Source organism: Mixophyes fleayi, chromosome 8 (genome assembly GCF_038048845.1).
Source record: "Mixophyes fleayi isolate aMixFle1 chromosome 8, aMixFle1.hap1, whole genome shotgun sequence".
In the NCBI taxonomy this organism is placed as follows: Eukaryota; Metazoa; Chordata; class Amphibia; order Anura; family Limnodynastidae; genus Mixophyes; species Mixophyes fleayi.
This window is the reverse complement of record NC_134409.1, coordinates 97,724,467-97,743,988: the sequence shown is the minus strand read 5'-3', so window position 1 is coordinate 97,743,988 and position 19,522 is coordinate 97,724,467.

The following is a 19,522-nucleotide window of genomic DNA, read 5'->3' as shown; positions in this document are numbered from 1 at the left end:
TCCAAAGTGGATATTTCAGTGGTTTTCTATTTTTTTTGTTTTTAAATGATGGTGTGATGATGCAGCAAACCAACTGTACTTCTTACAGTATGGATTTTCTTTGAGTCTTCTATATTGTGTGCACAGCTGTATGTCTATTGTAAGGCTACATTCAGACAAGCATTTTCTTCCACTTTTGCTGAAGTTGTAGGCATTTTTTTTTCATAACCAAACCACGGATGTTAAATTTAATCACATAGTTCTGGCTTGGGTGCTTTGTGACGAAGACCAAGTAATGAGCAAAAATGGCTGCATAGAGCGCCTTCCCCAAATCCTGGGGTTCTGGTAAGGGGTGCAGCCATGTCTGCTCTGTGTTTCTTATCATAAAACTAAAAATAATTATGCAATGCCTATATTATTTCTCTGATGGAACCGAGATTTTACCGTCCTTTAATTGTAGTTACCTTTTTGGTAGTAGTACAGTCCGTATTGGATTTTATAGCTTACGGCTTGGTTACTGTGAGTGATTACAGGGTATGTGCGTTATTGGGTATGTGCACACACCATATTGAATAGTTATTATGAGCCGAGCGATTGTTTTTATGTCTGCAACGTTTTGTCCAGGAGCATAGAAAACAAAGTCTGTCCTCCTTTTCCAGAACGGCAGCTGGCATTTATGAGCCTTTTATTTAGAATCCCATTAAAGTGAAAGGAGTTGTATTGTAACAGCATTTTAGGAATGTATCTGTAATGTCAAATCCTTTCAAATACGCTAAACCAACATATATATATATATATATATATATATATATATATATATATATATATATATATATATATATATATATATATATATATATATATATATATGTTACCTGTCTGAACGTAGCCAAACAAGGCAAAAATTATATCTCTCCAGCATGGAGATATAGGCTGCTCAAGTCTGCACAATTCCCTCGCTGGTGAAAGCTCAGACTAACAGTGACAAAATTCATACTATAGCAGAACTAGTAAACTACACCGAAAATATAGTCTGATAATTAGTAGAAGGGTATATTCTATATTTGCTCCCTCTTTATAAAACCTGTATTTATAATACCACCAGGTATATTCTCTGCACAAAAATGTATGTATTCCATTATATGTCACGTTTATAATACCACACTCGCTATAACAACAGTTTGGCCTGTTTTGTTTTATCTTTTTAATGTTGACGTTATAAATAAGGAGCACCGTGTTTTGTAAATTTCTCAGTCTTGGGTATTCCAGAACCAAATGTATGTTTTACTTTGACTTCCACTGGAAACAATTATTTTTCCTGTATTTTGATGATTAGACTACTTGAGAGAGAATCTTGAATTATCTGTTTCCTAAAAGACTACTAACTCAGCCGAGAGTTATTGATGTTCCATTTTGTTTCAGAAATAGTCTAAAAAGTGTTGTTCTCTTTCTCAGTACTGAAGAATGGATAGAGATACTTATAAACACCAGAAACAAGAGTCCACTGCCAGGATAGACAAGATGAACTATGTGTTGCCTTACACTCAATAAATAGTCTGCCTCACTTTATACTGCAATTGATCACGCATCACTGCTTTTACATTTTGACTTCCAGAGGTGGCCTTTTTGGCAGGAGAAGGGTTAATTAATATTCAACTTTAGTTAGACTATTGTTCTCTTCACGGGCAATGGGCCAGCAACCCCTCTGGCTTTCAAGGTCTTAGTTCTTTTGTTCATCCTATTGTCAGCTGAGGTGTGTGGCATATTTCAGGTGTAATATCTGTGTGTTCGTCAGATACAAGTGCACAGTACTTATTCTGCATTACAAGTCTCATGTATTGAACATTTTCATATATCTAATATATATGTGTGTGTATATAAATATAGTGACTGGTATTTATTTTTCTGAAGCATTTTAAAGTCCCTTTATAAGTGTATTTTATATTGTTCGAATAAAGCATTTTTTTCACGTAAATGATGTGTTGGCCTTTAATACTATCCAGCTTTAGGCACTTTAACACACTCTTTTCAGAAGTTATTTACAAACCAAGAGTGCAGTTTATTGTGAAGCGTTTACCAATGTTAGTGCTGCATTTAAGACTTAAGTACACACCCGACATGGATAAATGTGGGTCTGCGGAGCATTTTGGTGATATCCTACACCAATTCTTTTTGTGAATTGTCCCGTTTTTTGTTTTTTCCTTTCTTTCGGGGAAGGGCATAATCTAAGGTGGAAGGATCAGGGATTGATTGTCTCCACATGTTTTGTAGTACAACATATTTCATACTTGTCTATTCTATCGGAATGTCCGGGAGACTCCTGAATTCTGGGTAGGTCTGCTGGGACAGCAGACCATTTCCTGCATGAAGTGGGCATCCTCACGCTTCACCTGCTCTCTGGGATCTCCCAGATGGAGAGAGTTAGTAAGTATGACATATTTACATCATAGTGCTTCCTGGTTAACAGCTGCAAAGGCTTTTTCTTCCTGCAAAAGGACTTGTGGAGGTAGAGCGGATTTCAACATTTAGTGGATGCCTTTTGCACCTTTCTGTTAGGAACCCCTCCAGCCGGCACAACACAACCCGGAGTCTACTCTGCCAGTCAGGTGTTCACTGGAGCCCCTGATGGTGGGGACAGACTGGGCTGCAGACTGACAGAGGGTCGTGAAGTGTGTACCGGCTGGGGAGAACCCAGGCAAGAAGAGTCAGGTCCACGCAGAGGTCAAAGGCCGGCAGCAGGTAACAGTAACAATGAACAAGCTGAGGTCAAAGGTCACAGGCAAAGTAGCAGAACGGGTAAACGAGCCAAGGATCAGGGTCACAGGAAACACAAGCGAAGTCCAATACAAAGCCAAGGGTCATACACGGGAAGTCAAATCGTAGATACAGGAACTGGAACAAGCAGGTCAGCAGACTGGAGCACAGAAGCTATAATCGGCAGTGAGGCTGCAGACCTCACTGCCTTAAATACATGGTTAAACCAATCGGAGCCTAGCTCTGTATCCACACACAGGGCCCTGTTAATAAATCCAATCAAGCGCTAAATAGCCTCAGGCTATTAAATCACCTTGCGCATGCGCCCGGCTGTTCCCTGTTGTCATGGTGACGGCCGGGACGCTGGGACAGAGAGGAAGCGAGCCGCGGTGGCTGTGAGTACCGCCGCGGCTCGTGACACTTTCAGAAACTCTTTTTACAGAAAAGTGCATTTATTAGGTGAATTGCCACCAGTGTAATAAACATTCAAATGCACAATAATGGCACTTTTAATAAAGTCCTCATGTCCCCTCATTCTTATGATTGATTAATTAAAGTCCTAATGAATGCTATAACAAACCATAATGAAAAAGTTTAAATTAATGAGGGTGGTGGTCCTAAATGTCAAGTGAACTTTAAAGTGTAATTTTTATTCTCTTTAACGTGCACATTTCCAGCTGGACCTACGATCCTACAAAAGTAGACTCCTTTCCAGGGGCAGTTGTAAAGACTGGAATGCAGGTGTCCACCTATGTGTGCATGAGCCGAATAAATAAATGCATTACACTGAAGCGGCATAGTTCTACAGGCTTGTAAAGGAGAAGTAAATAAACAAAACATGATTTTAGCCTGACTCTCAGGCTTTGGTTAGGAAACACACTGAAGAGTAATACACTTGCATGTTGTGATAAAGCAAATAATGACATTCTTCTGGAGATAGATTTGCATGTATATTGTGAAATAACTAGTCCTGAGACAATTCTCGGGGTGGTGTCCTACCAGACACATATAAGACACTGAAGCTAGAACTTTGTGTGGAATTACAGATGCCAACACTATCTAAAATAACCCCAGCAATTGCCCTAGGATAGATACCTGGCTTATGTTACCATTACAATTCGTTTATATAATATGTCACATTTAGACATCTTGGTCAATAGTGCATTGTTGTACGCTGTCACTGATTTCTAATTATGTATTCCATGATTTTATATACAGGTAAATATTGGCCATTCAGATAAACCCACCATTTGCCAAGAGTTAATACTTTATGAAATGCTCTGGATGTGTACCATATATTGACTTGGTTGTGCCCTGGTGTACCTAGATGGTCTGTCCAGCTCATTTCAATTTGTACTCCTACTCCTGGGAACTGCTCCTCAAACTAGAAGTACACCTACACATCCCATGCAAGTCCAAACACCTACCACTTCACAGCCACCAGTTCAATTAAATCAAACTTTCGGTTTCCCTCCTAAAGTATTGCTTGGCTCAGTGGTTCCCAAGCTGGGTGCCGCGGCAGTCTCACTGGGGTGCCGCGGCTAGGGCCGGTGGTTAGGAATACAGGGCCAACTTTACAATTATTTTGACTTGGGGGTGCCTTGAAAAAATTATGGAGACCCTAAGGGTGCCTCGAACTGAGAAAGTTTGGGATCCACTGGCTTGGCTAAACCCCATAGAGCCTGATTCATTAAGTAGAGCAACACATATAAAAGGAGACAAAACCATGTTGCATTGGAGGGGGAGGAAAATTTAAAATGTTTGTACAGGTTTATAGTTGGGTTAGGGCATGTCCTAGATTAATTTTAAATTTCAGTGTAAAAATTAAGCTATCAAGTATTTGTGTGCTACATGAAAAAGCAGCCAGTATTTAACTTGTGTACAAAATAATAAACTAATTTGCACCCCTCGCATTGAAACATGGTTTGTCACAGAGAACATTTACTCCTTTTTTTTTGCCTCACTTTCCTAAATGATTCAGTTCCATTGTGTCTTAAATTAGTAGTGAGAGTAAAAGGACATGGGAACTGCATATATTACACAAGGCACTTTTGTGTGTTTGAAAGTTGTTGTTTTTTTTTTTTTTACTTTGGCCAAAGTGCACCTGAAAATGTGCCTCTTCTCTGAAGTGCAAATTTGGAGTGTGTGTTCCAGTCAAAGTAAAGGACTAACTCCAGCAACTCAGAGCTGATGTGAAGTTCAAGGGCTAGATTTACTAAGCTGCGGGTTTGAAAAAGTAGGGATGTTGCCTATAGCAACCAATCAGATTCTATCTGTCATTTTGTAGAAGGTAGTAAATAAAAGAAACCTAGAAACTGATTGGTTGCTATAGGCAACATCCCCACTTTTTCAAACCCGCAGCTTAGTAAATCTAGCCCCAAGTGTTTTTGTGGAGTGAAAATGTCTGTGGTACCAACAAAAAGCAAGAATTGCCTCTAAAAATGTTCTCTCTATTTTTTTTTTTATCAAATTTCAATAATCTCGCTCCACAAAATGAAATTTTATTTCTCTTTCCTGCCATTGGGGGACACTGCGACCATGGGGTATAGTAGGTGGACTACGAGCTAGGGCACTACAATTGTTAAAACAGTTCAGTGTACAGCACCTCCCCCTGTATAGCCACTCCCATCTGGAGCTGACCTCAGCGTTTTTTTTTAGTGCCCTTTGGAGTAATATAGGCCTCTCATGGTATGATGTGGTTTTTTTTTTTGGGTTTTTTTATACATTAAAAAAAAGGCTTGCCTCAAGGATGCTTCCCAGGGAGTGGATATTCTATGGGCTACCTCCACTCTGAGTCCTTGGGTTGGGGTGTGCAGCCTTCTAGCTTCCATCACCTCTGTCAGCATTGCAGTGCTCTCCTTTATAGGAGACACGTCTACGGAGGCAGAGGTGCACGCACATTTAGCAAGGCCTCCCTCCTGGCAAACAGTTCTTCATTTGAAGAGAATGACTAGTCAGGGGTTGGCAGGCTTAGCAGATCTCCGTCACGGAGTACATAGTTACTTTCAGAAGGCGCTGTCGGGGGGGAGGAGACTTTGGTGAGTGTGTTCTCCCTTTCCTCAAAGGCGACTTCCTCAGCAGAGATGCAGTTTCAGAAACTACTCTGGGTTTTTTTCTCTCCTTGTTCCCTTATCTGTTAGTATTTGAATGCAAACAAAATAGGCTGTAAGTCTGTATCTGTTTGTTATTCTTTCACTGCCTTGTTATATTTGTACAATGAATGTGTATATCTAATTAAGTGACCTGTCTATATTATATACAGCAGTCAGTGGTTACTGCATTATTTTCACCTTAATTGGTGGGGTCAGGGTTTTTTTTTTTTGCTATATTTCGCTAAAAAAAGTGGATGTTCATGTGTTTATTATTTTACCAACCGCTATGACTGAGAAACAGACTTCCAAGACTAAACGGTCAGTTGGAAAGTCTGTGCAACAATATACTTCTGCCAAATGTAATTCTAAATTATCTTGTGGACAGTCTGACCTGGATGCCCTGTTTACAGCATGGTGGACAGCGTTCCGTGTTCAGTGTTCTCCTGCAACTATGTCTGCAGCCCTGGAGGAGCTGGTTTGGGCTAAGTCACTGTCAACTTCCATAGCCAAACTCACTCAGATAATGTCTCAGACCAAAGAGGTAGGTGAACCTTTTCCATCTCTAACCGCGCCACAAATCGTGCCTTCACAGCCTGCACCGTCCACCGTGCTTATTGTTAAGTGTACCGTGTCGTCTCACCTTGTACTGTGATATTGTTTGTCCCTGTACGGCGCTACGGACACCTTGTGGCACCCTATAAATAAAAATTAATAATAATAATTGTAATTTGAGTACTGGCCCCTTCATTCTATCGTTGCCAAACAAATGACTAATAATTCTTGATCTCCCATACAATAATTTCTTTCTGTGGGCTATAGTTTCTTGGATAAAAAAAGCTTTGTCTTTGTGACAATATAGCCCCAACAGCGGTTTCAGGGCATTGAGCTCTAGCACAAAAGCTTCAGTGGAGTGTGAATGGTCCAAGATGGGTTCAGTTTGAAAAGCCCTTTTAAGATTCAGAAAAGGCTTCCTGAGCCAGAGTAGTTCAATGAAAGGGAAACCCATCTATGTGGGTCAAAGCAGAATTGGGCTGAACGATCTCTGAAAAAAAAAAAAAAATTACTTAACGGTAAATGTCTTTCTCTGATTCCATAGGGGACATTGGAAGTCTTGACAACGGGTATAGAGTGGGTGCTTGCTTGGAGTTGGCACAATAAAGTTTTGTTTGAAGTGCTGACTATATCCCCTCTATGCCCCTCCTACAAGCCAGTTTAGTACTGTGCCCGAGGAGAGACCCTTAACCTATTTTTCGGAAGTTTAATAAACATAACCAAAGATACAGTAACTGACAGATATAAACAGAATTAGTCAACACATAACTGAAAACATGGCAGGAAAAAGGGCCCAGCGTCTCTATGGAATCATAAAAAGACATTTACCGGTAAGTAAATTTTGTTTTCTCTTTCATCCATAGGGGACACTGGAAGTCTGGACAATGGGGACGTCCAAGAGCAACCCTAACGGGAGGGAGAGCCCTGGACCCCATGCAACACCGAACTGCCAAATTGAGAGTCAGAAGCCGGCAGGGTATCAAATTTGTAGAAACGCAGGAAGGTATGACGACCCAACCAAGTGGCTGCTCTACACAGTTTCTCATTATAAACCCCTCTAGTGGCTGCCCAAGAAGGGCCCATTGATCGGGTGTAATGAGCAGCAATAGATGGCGGAGGAGTTCTTAATGAAGCCACATAAGCCTGATGTATAGTAAGACGTATCCACCGTGCCAAGGTCTGCTTAGAAGCAGGCCACCCTGGACGTACTGCGTCGTACAATACAAACAGAGAATCAGTCTTGCGAACTGTTGCCGTTCTTTCCACATATATTCTTAATGCCCTAAGCACATCCAGGGAACGGACTGATGGAGAATTAGGTACCACTATTGGTTGGTTAATGTGGAAAGCTGATACAACCTTAGGAAGAAAATCCAACTATGTTCTTAATTGAGCCCTGTTATTGAAAAACACTAGCTATGGAGACTTACATGACAGGACACTGAGATCTGAAACTTGCCTTGCTGAGACTAAGGCCAATAACATGACCACTTTCCATGAAAGGTATTTCATTTCTGTTAATTTCTAAGGCTCGAACAGGGAGGGCTGGAGAAAGGATAATACCAACTCCAAATCCCACGACATAGTTGGAGCAAGAAATGGAGGTTGCAATCTCAAAACCTCTTGTAAGAAGGTCTGAACCTCCGGGAGAATTGCCAGTTTCTGCTGAAAAATATAGATAAGGCTGAAACCTGCACTTTCAAGATCCCAATCTCAATTCTGCCTCAAAACCCGCCTGTAAAAATAAGAGACACCTGGATGTTTTGAAGGCTGAGTTAGATACCTTACGATCCTTGCACCATTTGGATATAGGATTTCCAAATTCGATGGTAGTGTTTTGATGTGACTTCCTTCCTTGCGGCCACCATAGTTGTAGTGACTGCTGATGAAAACCTCTGCGCCCTAGGATTGCCCTTTCAATAGCCATGCCGTCAAACGCAACCATTGTGAATTTGGATGAACTGGCGGACCCTGCAGAAGAAGATCTCTTCTCAACGGCAGAGGCCATGGGTCGTCCAGGAGCAGGTACTGAATGATTGAATACCAGGCTCTGCGGGCCCAATCCGGCGCTATCAAGAGTATTTTTACCCCCGACCTCCTGATCCTTTTGAGAAGTCGAGGAAACATGGGGAAGGGAGGAAACACATACCCGTAATGGAAGTTCCATGGAGCTGTCAACGCGTCTACCACCACTGCCCTTGGAGCGCTTGTTCAAGTATAATATATTGGAAGCTTGAAATTGTGTCTTGATGCCATAAGGTCTATGTTTGGAAGACTCCATCTGCTTACTAGGGATTGAAACACTTCTGTGTTCAATTCCCATTCCCCCTGCAGAATGTCCTGGCGACTTAAAAAGTCTGCCTCCCAGTTTGAAGACTGCTGATATCACCTGAGCGTGATTTTGTTCCCAGCACAGAATGTGACTTACTTTGTTCATTGCACCTCTGCTGCGGGTTCCGCCCTGGCGATTTATATATGCAACTGCCGTTGCATTGTCTCACTGCACTTGAATAGCCCTTCCTTGAAGAAGGGACTGTGCTTTCAGAACTCTTTCCTGCCGCTACCAGAGAACTTGGAAAGTGTGACCCAGAATCACTGCTCCCCAACCTCTCTAACTCGCAGCTGTGGTCAGGAGGGTCCAGTCTGATATTACGAAAAATCTGCCGCTCAGAAGATGGCTTGACTTTAGCCACCACATCAGGGACAATCTTGTCTTGGGAGCCAAGGTCACTAACTGTTGCAGAAACAGATGAGATCCTGTCCACTGACGTAATAAGTCCAGCTGCAAAGTCCGGAAGTGGAACCTTCCATAAGGTATGGCCTCAAACGTAGCCACCATCCTCCCTAGAAGGCGTGTACATGTGTGGACTGCAGTGTTTTAGTATGTCCTCCATCATGTTTTGGATAGCTACCGCCTTTTCCTGGGGAAGGAAAATCTTCTTCTGGACAGTATCCAATATCACCCCTAGAAATTTTAGTCTCTGGGAAGGTATCAACTTTGATTTTTTGAAATTGACCATCCATCCATGTTTTAATAACAACTGATGAGTCACTGAGATTTTTCTGAGCAGGATCTCCTGATTGGGTGCTTTTATTAGGAGATCGTCCAGGTATGGGGTAATCATAACCCCCTGAGAATGAAATAATTCCATCATCTCTGCCATTATTTTTGTAAAAACCGTGGGAGCAGAGGACTGGCCGAAAGGCAGAGCTTGGAACTGATAATGCCTGTCCTGTATCGCAAACCTGAGATACCGTTGGTGAGGCAGCCATATAGGAACATGGAGATATGCATCTTTTATATCCAAAGATACCAGAAACTCTCCCTCCTCCAGGCCTACTATCACAGAATGAATGGATTCCATTTTGAATTTGATTACTCATAGAAAAGCATTCTAATTCTTTAGATTGAGGATCGGCCTGACCGACCCATTTGATTTGGGTACCAGAAAAAGGCATAATACCCTGTGCCCCTTAAAGAATCCGGCACTGGTATTATCACCCTTGAATCCAGGAGCTGCCGAATAGCCCCTTAAAGGGCTAGACATCTGTCTCTGGAAACTGGCAAACTGTTTGTGAAAAACGAAACTGAGGTATTTCTTGGAATTATATCTTGTATCCATGGGAGACTAGACTTGTCACCCATGCATTTGGATGGGTCTCCCTCCAAGTCTAAGAGCAATCCCAAAGACGGGCTCCTACTCTTGAATCCCCCAGGTAGGACTGGAGACCGTTATGCAGAGGGCTTAGCACTGGATCTATTCTCTTGCGAGCAGAGCTGGATTAAGGCTCTGGGGGGCCCGGGGCACTTTAGACAGGGGGGCCCCTATGATGTAGCATGGTTATCATTTTATACAAATGCACAGGCAATACAGTGTGCACTACTGTTAGTTGCACACAGCTCTGCCTTCACCAGCAGTACAGTGTGAAGTGGGACATACCTCCCAACTGTCCTTGTAGTCGGACCCAATCCTGACTACACGAGACAGTCACCCAAATTCAGGACTGCCCGACCAGATTCAGGACAGTTGGTAGACTGTCCTGCTCTCTTACCTGTTCTTATCACTGACCCCACCTGTGGCTGCTGGAGTCTTTAGCTCAGTTGCTGCTTGTCTGGATTCTGGAATGTTGGAGGCCCTATTTGGAAAAAAAAATGGGTACATGAAATTTTAGAAAATTCCAACCAGCCCCAGCATTATTACCACAATAGTATTCCTATTTAATATATAAACAAATTTCCCTCCCTCCAAACAGCCTCAGCAATAAATTAAATGGCGTTTAAAAATATAACCATTTCCCACATCCACGGCATTAAATAATTCATATCCACATTTAATAAAAAGACCTAATTTTCCCCAAAACAGACCCACATTCATTTTTGAACTTCCAAACCACCCTAGCATTAACTTTTAAGGTCCAATCACCCCATCTTAAATTGATAGACCCCACTATTAAATTAAATTGCCCCACCATCACCCCACAATAAAATAGCACCCATTAAATAATTAGCATCCACCTGCAATCGAAGATTAAATTAATAACCTACCTCCCACAATATATTAAGAACCCCCCTTCCCTCATACATTTTATTAGCATACTACACCCTCTCCCTCACACATTTTATTAACATACTACCCCCTCTCCCTCACACATTTTATTAACATACTACCCCTTCTCCCTCACACATTTTATTTACATACTACCCCCCCTCACACACACATTATATTTACATACTACACCCACAAACTTTGTTCTATCCATGCACTGTATGGTATTGTTCTCTTCACACATGGGACGGCACCTGTCATGTGGTGCATGTCCCATGTGACACCAATAGCAGCCACACATAGGGTAAGGGGGGGAATGGATCGTAAGGATCCGCGGCCAATGATAGAAGTAATAGAGACTTGGGCCAGTGCAGGGACCTGCCCAAAATAGTCTTTTTTTTTCTGTCCGGCCCAGCGGGCATATGCCCCCCAGCTCTCTGTCCCAGCCCGTCCCTGAAATTAGCATTGATACTGCACATTAAAAAAAAAGAAGCACTGATAAAATTACATCAGTTTTGACATATATATATATATATATATATATATATATATATATATATATATATATATATTAAAATTGGTGTCATGTTATCAAGGTTTCTTTTTTTTGTGTGCGGTATCATTGCTATATATGTGTGTGTGTGTGTATATATATATATATATATATATATATATATATATATATATATATATATATATATTTATTCTCTAATAATGATTAGATGATTAATGATTATGACCCAGACCCACTCCTGTCACCCACAGACACCCAGTCACACTCAGACCCACTCCTATTACCTACAAACAGTCAGACCCACTCCTGTCACCCACAGACACTCAGACCCTCCCCTGTCACCCACAGACACTCAGACCCTCCCCTGTCACCCACAGACCCTCTCCTGTCACCCACAGACACTCAGACCCTCCCCTGTCACCCACAGACACTCAGACCCTCCCCTGTCACCCACAGACCCTCTCCTGTCACCCACAGACACTCAAACCCTCTCCTGTCACCCACAGACACTCAGACCCTCTCCTGTCACCCACAGACACTCAGACCCTCTCCTGTCACCCACAGACACACAGACCCTCTCCTGTCACCCACAGACACTCAGACCCTCCCCTGTCACCCACAGACACTCAGACCCTCCCCTGTCACCCACAGACCCTCTCCTTTCACCCACAGACACTCAGACCCTCCCCTGTCACCCACAGACACTCAGACCCTCCCCTGTCACCCACAGACCCTCTCCTGTCACCCACAGACACTCAAACCCTCTCCTGTCACCCACAGACACTCAGACCCTCTCCTGTCACCCACAGACCCTCTCCTGTCACCCACAGACACTCAGACCCTCTCCTGTCACCCACAGACACACAGACCCTCTCCTGTTACCCACAGACACTGACCCTCTCCTGTCACCCACAGACACTCAAACCCTCTCCTGTCACCCACAGACCCTCTCCTGTCACCCACAGACACTCAGACCCTCTCCTGTCACCCACAGACACACAGACACTCCCCTGTCACCCACAGACACTCAGACCCTCCCCTGTCACCCACAGACACTCAGACCCTCCCCTGTCACCCACAGACCCTCTCCTGTCACCCACAGACACTCAGACCCTCCCCTGTCACCCACAGACACTCAGACCCTCCCCTGTCACCCACAGACCCTCTCCTGTCACCCACAGACACTCAAACCCTCTCCTGTCACCCACAGACACTCAGACCCTCTCCTGTCACCCACAGACACACAGACCCTCCCCTGTCACCCACAGACCCTCCCCTGTCACCCACAGACACTCAAACCCTCCCCTGTCACCCACAGACACTCAAACCCTCTCCTGTCACCCACAGACACTCAGACCCTCTCCTGTCACCCACAGACCCTCTCCTGTCACCCACAGACACTCAGACCCTCTCCTGTCACCCAGACACACAGACCCTCTCCTGTCACCCACAGACACTCAGACCCTCTCCTGTCACCCACAGACACTCAGACCCTCCCCTGTCACCCACAGACCCTCTCCTGTCACCCACAGACACTCAGACCCTCCCCTGTCACCCACAGGCCCTCTCCTGTCACCCACAGACACTCAAACCCTCTCCTGTCACCCACAGACACTCAAACCCTCTCCTGTCACCCACAGACACTCAGACCCTCTCCTGTCACCCACAGACCCTCTCCTGTCACCCACAGACACTCAGACCCTCCGCTGTCACCCACAGACCCCCCATGTTCAGTCACCTTTGGTCAGGCCTCTGGCTGGCAGGTTATGCTGGCCACTCTTCATGCCTCCTTGATCAGCCCCTGGGGCACCGCCGGCTCTCTGATCTATGAAGCTGTCCAGGGATTAGGAGCTGCTGCTGCTGCACATGCGCAGCAGCTCCATTTCAGCCTCTTAGAATGTACAGCAGCCGCGGTGCTGCTTGTACATCAGGCCAGCTGACACATTTTGTGAGGGGTGAGGGGGAAGGGGGGGGGGGGTGCGCCTACGTCAGGGGGGCCCCACAGCCGCGCGCACAAGCAGAAGAATCGGATCACCAACTGACAGGTGATCCGATCAGCGTGCGGGCGGCGGCGGGGGGCCCTCAGAGAGAGGGGGGCCCGGGGCACATGCCCCCTGTGCCCCCCCCTTAATCCGGCCCTGCTTGCGAGGAGGATGCAGTGGCAGCACGACCTCTGCCCCTGAATACTCTAGAAGACATGGTAGCTCCCCTGGATCTTCCCCTATACCTGGAGGACGATCGAAAGGACCAAAAAGATTGTGCAGCATAGCTTTTTCGTGGATTTGGAGTAGCTGAAGGTAAAAAAGTGGATCTTCCTCCCGTAGCCTGGGAAATCCATTTATCTAGCTTTTCCCCAAACAACATCTTTCCGTTGTAAGACAGAGCTTCTACTCCCCTTTTGGAAGCACTATCAGCCTGACACTGTCTAAGCCAGAGATTTCTGTGACCAGCGACCGCCATAACAGATACACGGGATCTGACCATCCCCATGTCTCTAGCTGCTTCACCTAAATAGGCCTCTTATATGGTCTGTTAATCTTGCTAAATCCTCTGCGACAGCCCCCTCAGTTATATCAGTCTTGAGCTGAGTAGCCCATTCCTCTACAGCCTTGATGACCCATACACTAGCCATAACGGGCCGCAATTGCATGCCAGCTGCAACATACATATACTAGAACCTAGATACAGAAGAGTCTACTAAAGGGGGCGACTCCCAGTCCTTCCTATTATCTTTAGGAAAGGGATAAGATGCCAAAAAACTTTGAGGCATTGAGAATCTCTTATCTAGCTTTTATCAAGCCTCTGCAAAATGCCTATCTAGCTCAGTAGACACAGAAAATGTTACAGCTGGCTTATATCTTTTGGTAAAAAAACATTGGCTGAGACGGACCTGGCTCAGGGTCACTAACCTTAAGAACCTGGCAAACCGCCATAATGAAGGTCTCTAAAACCTGCGACACTAACGCTGACCCATCCTGAATCAGGTCTGTGTCAGAATCTTGGAGAGATTCACCTTCTTCCATCAGAGGTAACTTCTCACCATCAGATTCATCCGATTGTAACACACTGGGCAAAGCTCTCTTTCTAGCCGCAGAACCGGCCTAAGATACAGCCGGAGCCACAGACTGTGTTAAAAGTTCAACTCTGTGAACCAGAGATTGAGCCCATTCAGGCTCACATTGGGACTTGGACGCTTCACTTTCGTGCCTAAAAGAGGCCAACTCAGCTGTTAATGCCGACATAGCCCCCGCCATCTTAGCTACCCACACCGGGGTTTTGAGGAGGGGCCAGCTGAGGGACAACAATAGGTACACAAATTTCACAATGTTGTACAAGATCACCCTGCCCCGAACTGAACTTAACAAGTTCTGCATACTACAGATTTTTCAGAAATCTTAGCTGCCCCCTTCTCTGCCATGCTTGACACACAACAAAAAACAGGGAATATAGTGAAAGAAAAAGCAGGAGAAGCAGATAGAGAGGACATCAGCTGTAATATACCAAGTACATACTGCGTGTATATTCAAGCAGCGTCTGGTCCTTGTACTGTGACATACTTACAGTTTCTGCTAATTCACTGCTCTATCCCCATTGTTCAAGGGCTCTGAGTGTGATCCCGGCTGTTTGTGCTGAGGAGAGTCTACAGCGTGCCTCTCCGGAGCTAGCGTGCTGGAGAGGAACTTTTTATTTTCACAGCCGCCAGCAACAGGCTCCACCCCTTCCACCTTAGCACCTGTGAACACAGCCTGCCCCGTCTTGCAAATACCGATTCTCCCACTAGAGGAAGGATCAGCTATACAATACCTGCTGCCTGACTTAGCCGGGTTGCAGGGTTTTAGCAGCGGTAACCAGACGCAAGCCATTACAGCTGCGTTGCGATAACTAGAGACAGGGTGGTCTCATTTGCTGGGACCCCATGTCTCAATCTATGTCTAAGATGGACCGGTCCCCTCGGCGGCTCCCGCGGTGCAGACAAAGGTAAGAGGCAGAACAAAACCTGTCTGTCCTCCAGCTTGAGCTTCATAAGGCAAGTACTAGAAAAGTAAGAGAAGTCCCACTGTCCAACTCGTCAGGCACAAAATCTAAACTCGCTTGTAGGAGGGGCATAGAGGGAATATAGTCAACACTTCAAACAAAACTTTATTGTGCCAACTCCAAGCAAGCACCCACTCTATACCCATTGTCAAGACTTCCAGTGTCCCCTATGTATCTTGGTGTAAGGAAATGCCTTGTTTGGGGCTTTGCAACTTTTCTTGGGGAATGCTTTTCTTTGGAGGAAATGTGTATTCTGCAACTGTTGGAAGAAAGGACCCATGTTAATAAGACCTTTTGATGTGTGAGGGTCTAGCACATGTAGGCATAGGAAGGTTTAATTAGACTGCTGTTAGATTTTCTCTGTGCTTGAAAGAAGATTCAGAAAATCACAGCAAAGTTTTAAGATATCACAGATAAGCGTAAATATTGTTAGCTTTGCATTGCAATTAAATCCATGTTTGGGAAAACAAATTGCATTCTCATTCTAAAAATACCCTGTCTTGTATTGAAAATTGTTCTTCGGATTCCATCTGACCTGAGCACTGGTACCTTCAACCATTGTAACTGCAAATAAACATCACTTGCTTCAAAGACCTGCTTGAAAACATCATCCATGCTGAAAATCCTGTGACCTACAGATTACACCCAGAATCTAATCCGTTCCCAGTTGTTTCTGAGGTTTGGACCCAGCATCCAGTACCACCGCTTTTTCCGTTTCCCAGCAGCTCTGGCCAGTGTGATAGGCCAGGGGGTATCCATCCACAGCAACCCTGATCCATAGGAAGAGGTCAGGAGTACCAGCCCAGGTACACAAGTAACGGGGTATATTAGCAGCATCAGTTATCCAGAAGAAACCCAGTACTGGATGCCGGTAAAGGAGTTTAGTGGTGGCAGCACTGGTAAGCCCCTCCTACTACGGTGAGAGGGCGCGTTTGTGTTAACAAAAGGGAACGGTGGAAAAGTAAGTCCGGCCGATTCACAGCAACAACAGACAGGGTGGCATAGGCGGTCCATCCTGTCACAGCACGGATGGGAGAAGGCTATTGGTATAACGTAGAGAGTCATGGGGGGTATTGCTGTAATGTAGAGACTTGGAGAAGGGTTATTACTGTAATGTGGAGGGGTGGGGGTATCGTAATTAGTGGGGGGAATAGCAGATTGGTTAATATGGAGGGTGGGGTGTAGAACTGTAATGTTGGGGATGGGATTGCGGTAATAGGAGGGTATTTTAATTTGTTGTAGTGTGGTTTGGGATGGTATTGATGTAGTGTGTGTTGCAGGGTATTTATTGATGTAATCGGGTTGCTAATAATGTAATGTGGGTGCTAATTATTGATGTAATAAGACTGTTAATAATGTAATGTTGGGGGTCCTCAGGAGAAATAGGCATATTTGTTAAATGTGAATGCTATTGTTTTGATGTTGGTGCTGATTAAGGGACCTAGGGGTAAATTTATCAAGCTGCGGTTTGAAAAAGTGGAGATGTTGCCTATAGCAAGCAATCAGATTCTAGTTATTTATTTAGTACAATTTAAAAAATAACAGCTAGAATCTGATTGGTTACTATAGGCAACATCTCCACTTTTTGAAACTTGCAGCATGATCAATTTACCCCCTAGAGTGTTTTTTCACTTTTTTAATCAGGGTCCAACATTCAAGGATCCAATAAAGCAGCAACTGAGCTTAAGACACCAGCAGGTAGTGAAGCTACAGGAATAGATAAGCGAGAGAATGTCAACTGCCAACTGTCTCAATTGTGGTGTGACTGTCTTGCTTAGTCAGGACTTCAGGGAAAGTCACTAGGTATGTCCTTCATGCTGCCCTGTTTGAAGGGAGAGCCATGTGCATCTAGTAGTGGTGCATGCAGTGTTGCCATTGTGCTTGAAGGAGCACTGGTTGGAGGATGGCCTGACACAGTCTAAGCAATAGCTGTACTCCTTGCGCGCTGATGACTCCCATATATTCTCCGGTATGGAGGCCTACTGACAATTTGGCCACACCCACCACATGAGACCACTTTCACAATACATTCCCGGACCACTATATAGTCCTAATCCGCCCCTGCCCACTCGTTTATAAGCCTCAGGCAATCTTAGCTGGTTTTCTTTTGATGTGGTAGTTCCCAACTGGAGCACCAGCGGTGTAAGGCCAGTTGAGAGCACTTCTCCATGTGAGTGCTGCAGAGAAGGTCAGCCTGTAAAGGGGAGGATGATGGAACAGATCCGTGGATACGGAACCCTTTTAGTAGGATCCTTGGAAAGTGCCAACAGTGCAGACTCTAATTAATATATTTGAGAGACAATAATATTGAGGATGACGCGGCTAGTTATGATGATGCTTTCATTATGAAGGTGAGCTAGTTCATGATTTAAAAGGAATTAAGATGAAGTTTTTTTTTTTATGAGAGTGAGGAGGTAATGACGGGGGTTAGTGAATTTGATTGAGATTAATTGATGATGTGGTGGCAGTGTCAGACTTGGGCATGAAGGACCCAAAGGGGGAATACAATGGTAGAGGCCCATCAGAGGGGGTGTGGCCAGCCACTAGAGAGGTGTACCAAACTACTAGAGGGGGTGTGGCAAGCCCACAAAGGACAACTAGCACCATAGTGTAGTATATAAAAGTACACAGTCTTGGCCTGCCCTTTAGATTGGGCAGAACAGTCACCACAAATTGGGATTGTCTCACTAGAATCAGAACATTTGACATACTGTCCTGCTCTCTCCTACCTGTTCTTGTCACTTTCACCACCTGTGGCTGCTTATTTCTTTAGTTGCGGCTTGTCTGGATTCCGGCATGTTGGGGGCCTTATTTGGGAAAAAAAATGGGTACATTTAGAAAATGCCAACCAGCCTTGACGTTAAATCAATAGCACACATAATTAATAATTAGGCCTTCCTCCAGCCCCAACATTAAAATATTAGTATTCCCATTTAATAAATAGATCTATATCTCTCCAACCAACCCCAACATTAAAGTAATATTATTCCCATTTAATAAATAAACCTATTTCCCTCCCTCCAAACAGCCCCAGCGATAAATTAATAGTATTTACATTTAATAAATAGGCCTATTTTCCCGCAACCATCGCTGCCATTATATAATTTATATTCATATTTAATAAATAGACCTCATTCTCCCCAAACTCACCTCCACATTCAATTAATAGCCCCCAAACCACCTCATTTTAAATTAATAGTCCCCACTATTAAATCAAGTCGCCCCACCATCACCCCACAAACAAAAGAGCACCCACCTACCACACACACACTACATTGCCACAAGCCCCCTGTGCAATCACACACTATATTTCCACAAGCTCCCCTGTGCCATCACACACTATATTTCCACAAGCTCCCCTGTGCCATCACACACTATATTTCCCCAAGCCCCCCTGTGCCATCACACACTCCACGGGCCTGAATGTCGGGCGTGACATCATCACATTATGCCCGAAATTCAGCGCAAACCGAGTAGAGAGGAGGAAGGAGGGGCGTCGGCGCTGCGATCAGGTAAGTTGTTTTCTTTTAGTACCTTGCTCAGCCCCACCAACGAAAAGGGGGAAGCTATCAGGCATCGGGGCCCACCAGTGAATACCCCGGTTCCCCGCCGGACCAGTCAGACGCTGTGTGGGGGTTAATCGATGGATTTAATTATAAAGGATGTTGTATAAACTGATGTTGAATTAGTCTGATGTTAACGAATGATGAAGGGGCTGATGAGATAGTTAATCATTAAAAGGGTTTAATTGTACTGCTGGGGATTAAGAGATTAAGATGAGGCTGAGATATTAAATGATTATGAGGAGGTTACTGACTGATAAAGAGAGGATTGATTAATCAGAGGGTTAATTAATTATTATTATTATTTGCTTTGACTACTTCCTAGTTAATATTCGCTCTAATGAATTATGACACTATGCCTATAAATTTAGACCATAGGAGCCCCCAAAGCCCTAATCCAGCTCTGCCTACACCTATTGACATACTAAAAGCCTCTTACTCACTGTTTTGTGGCTACGTTTCTTTGTAACAGTAAATATGATACAC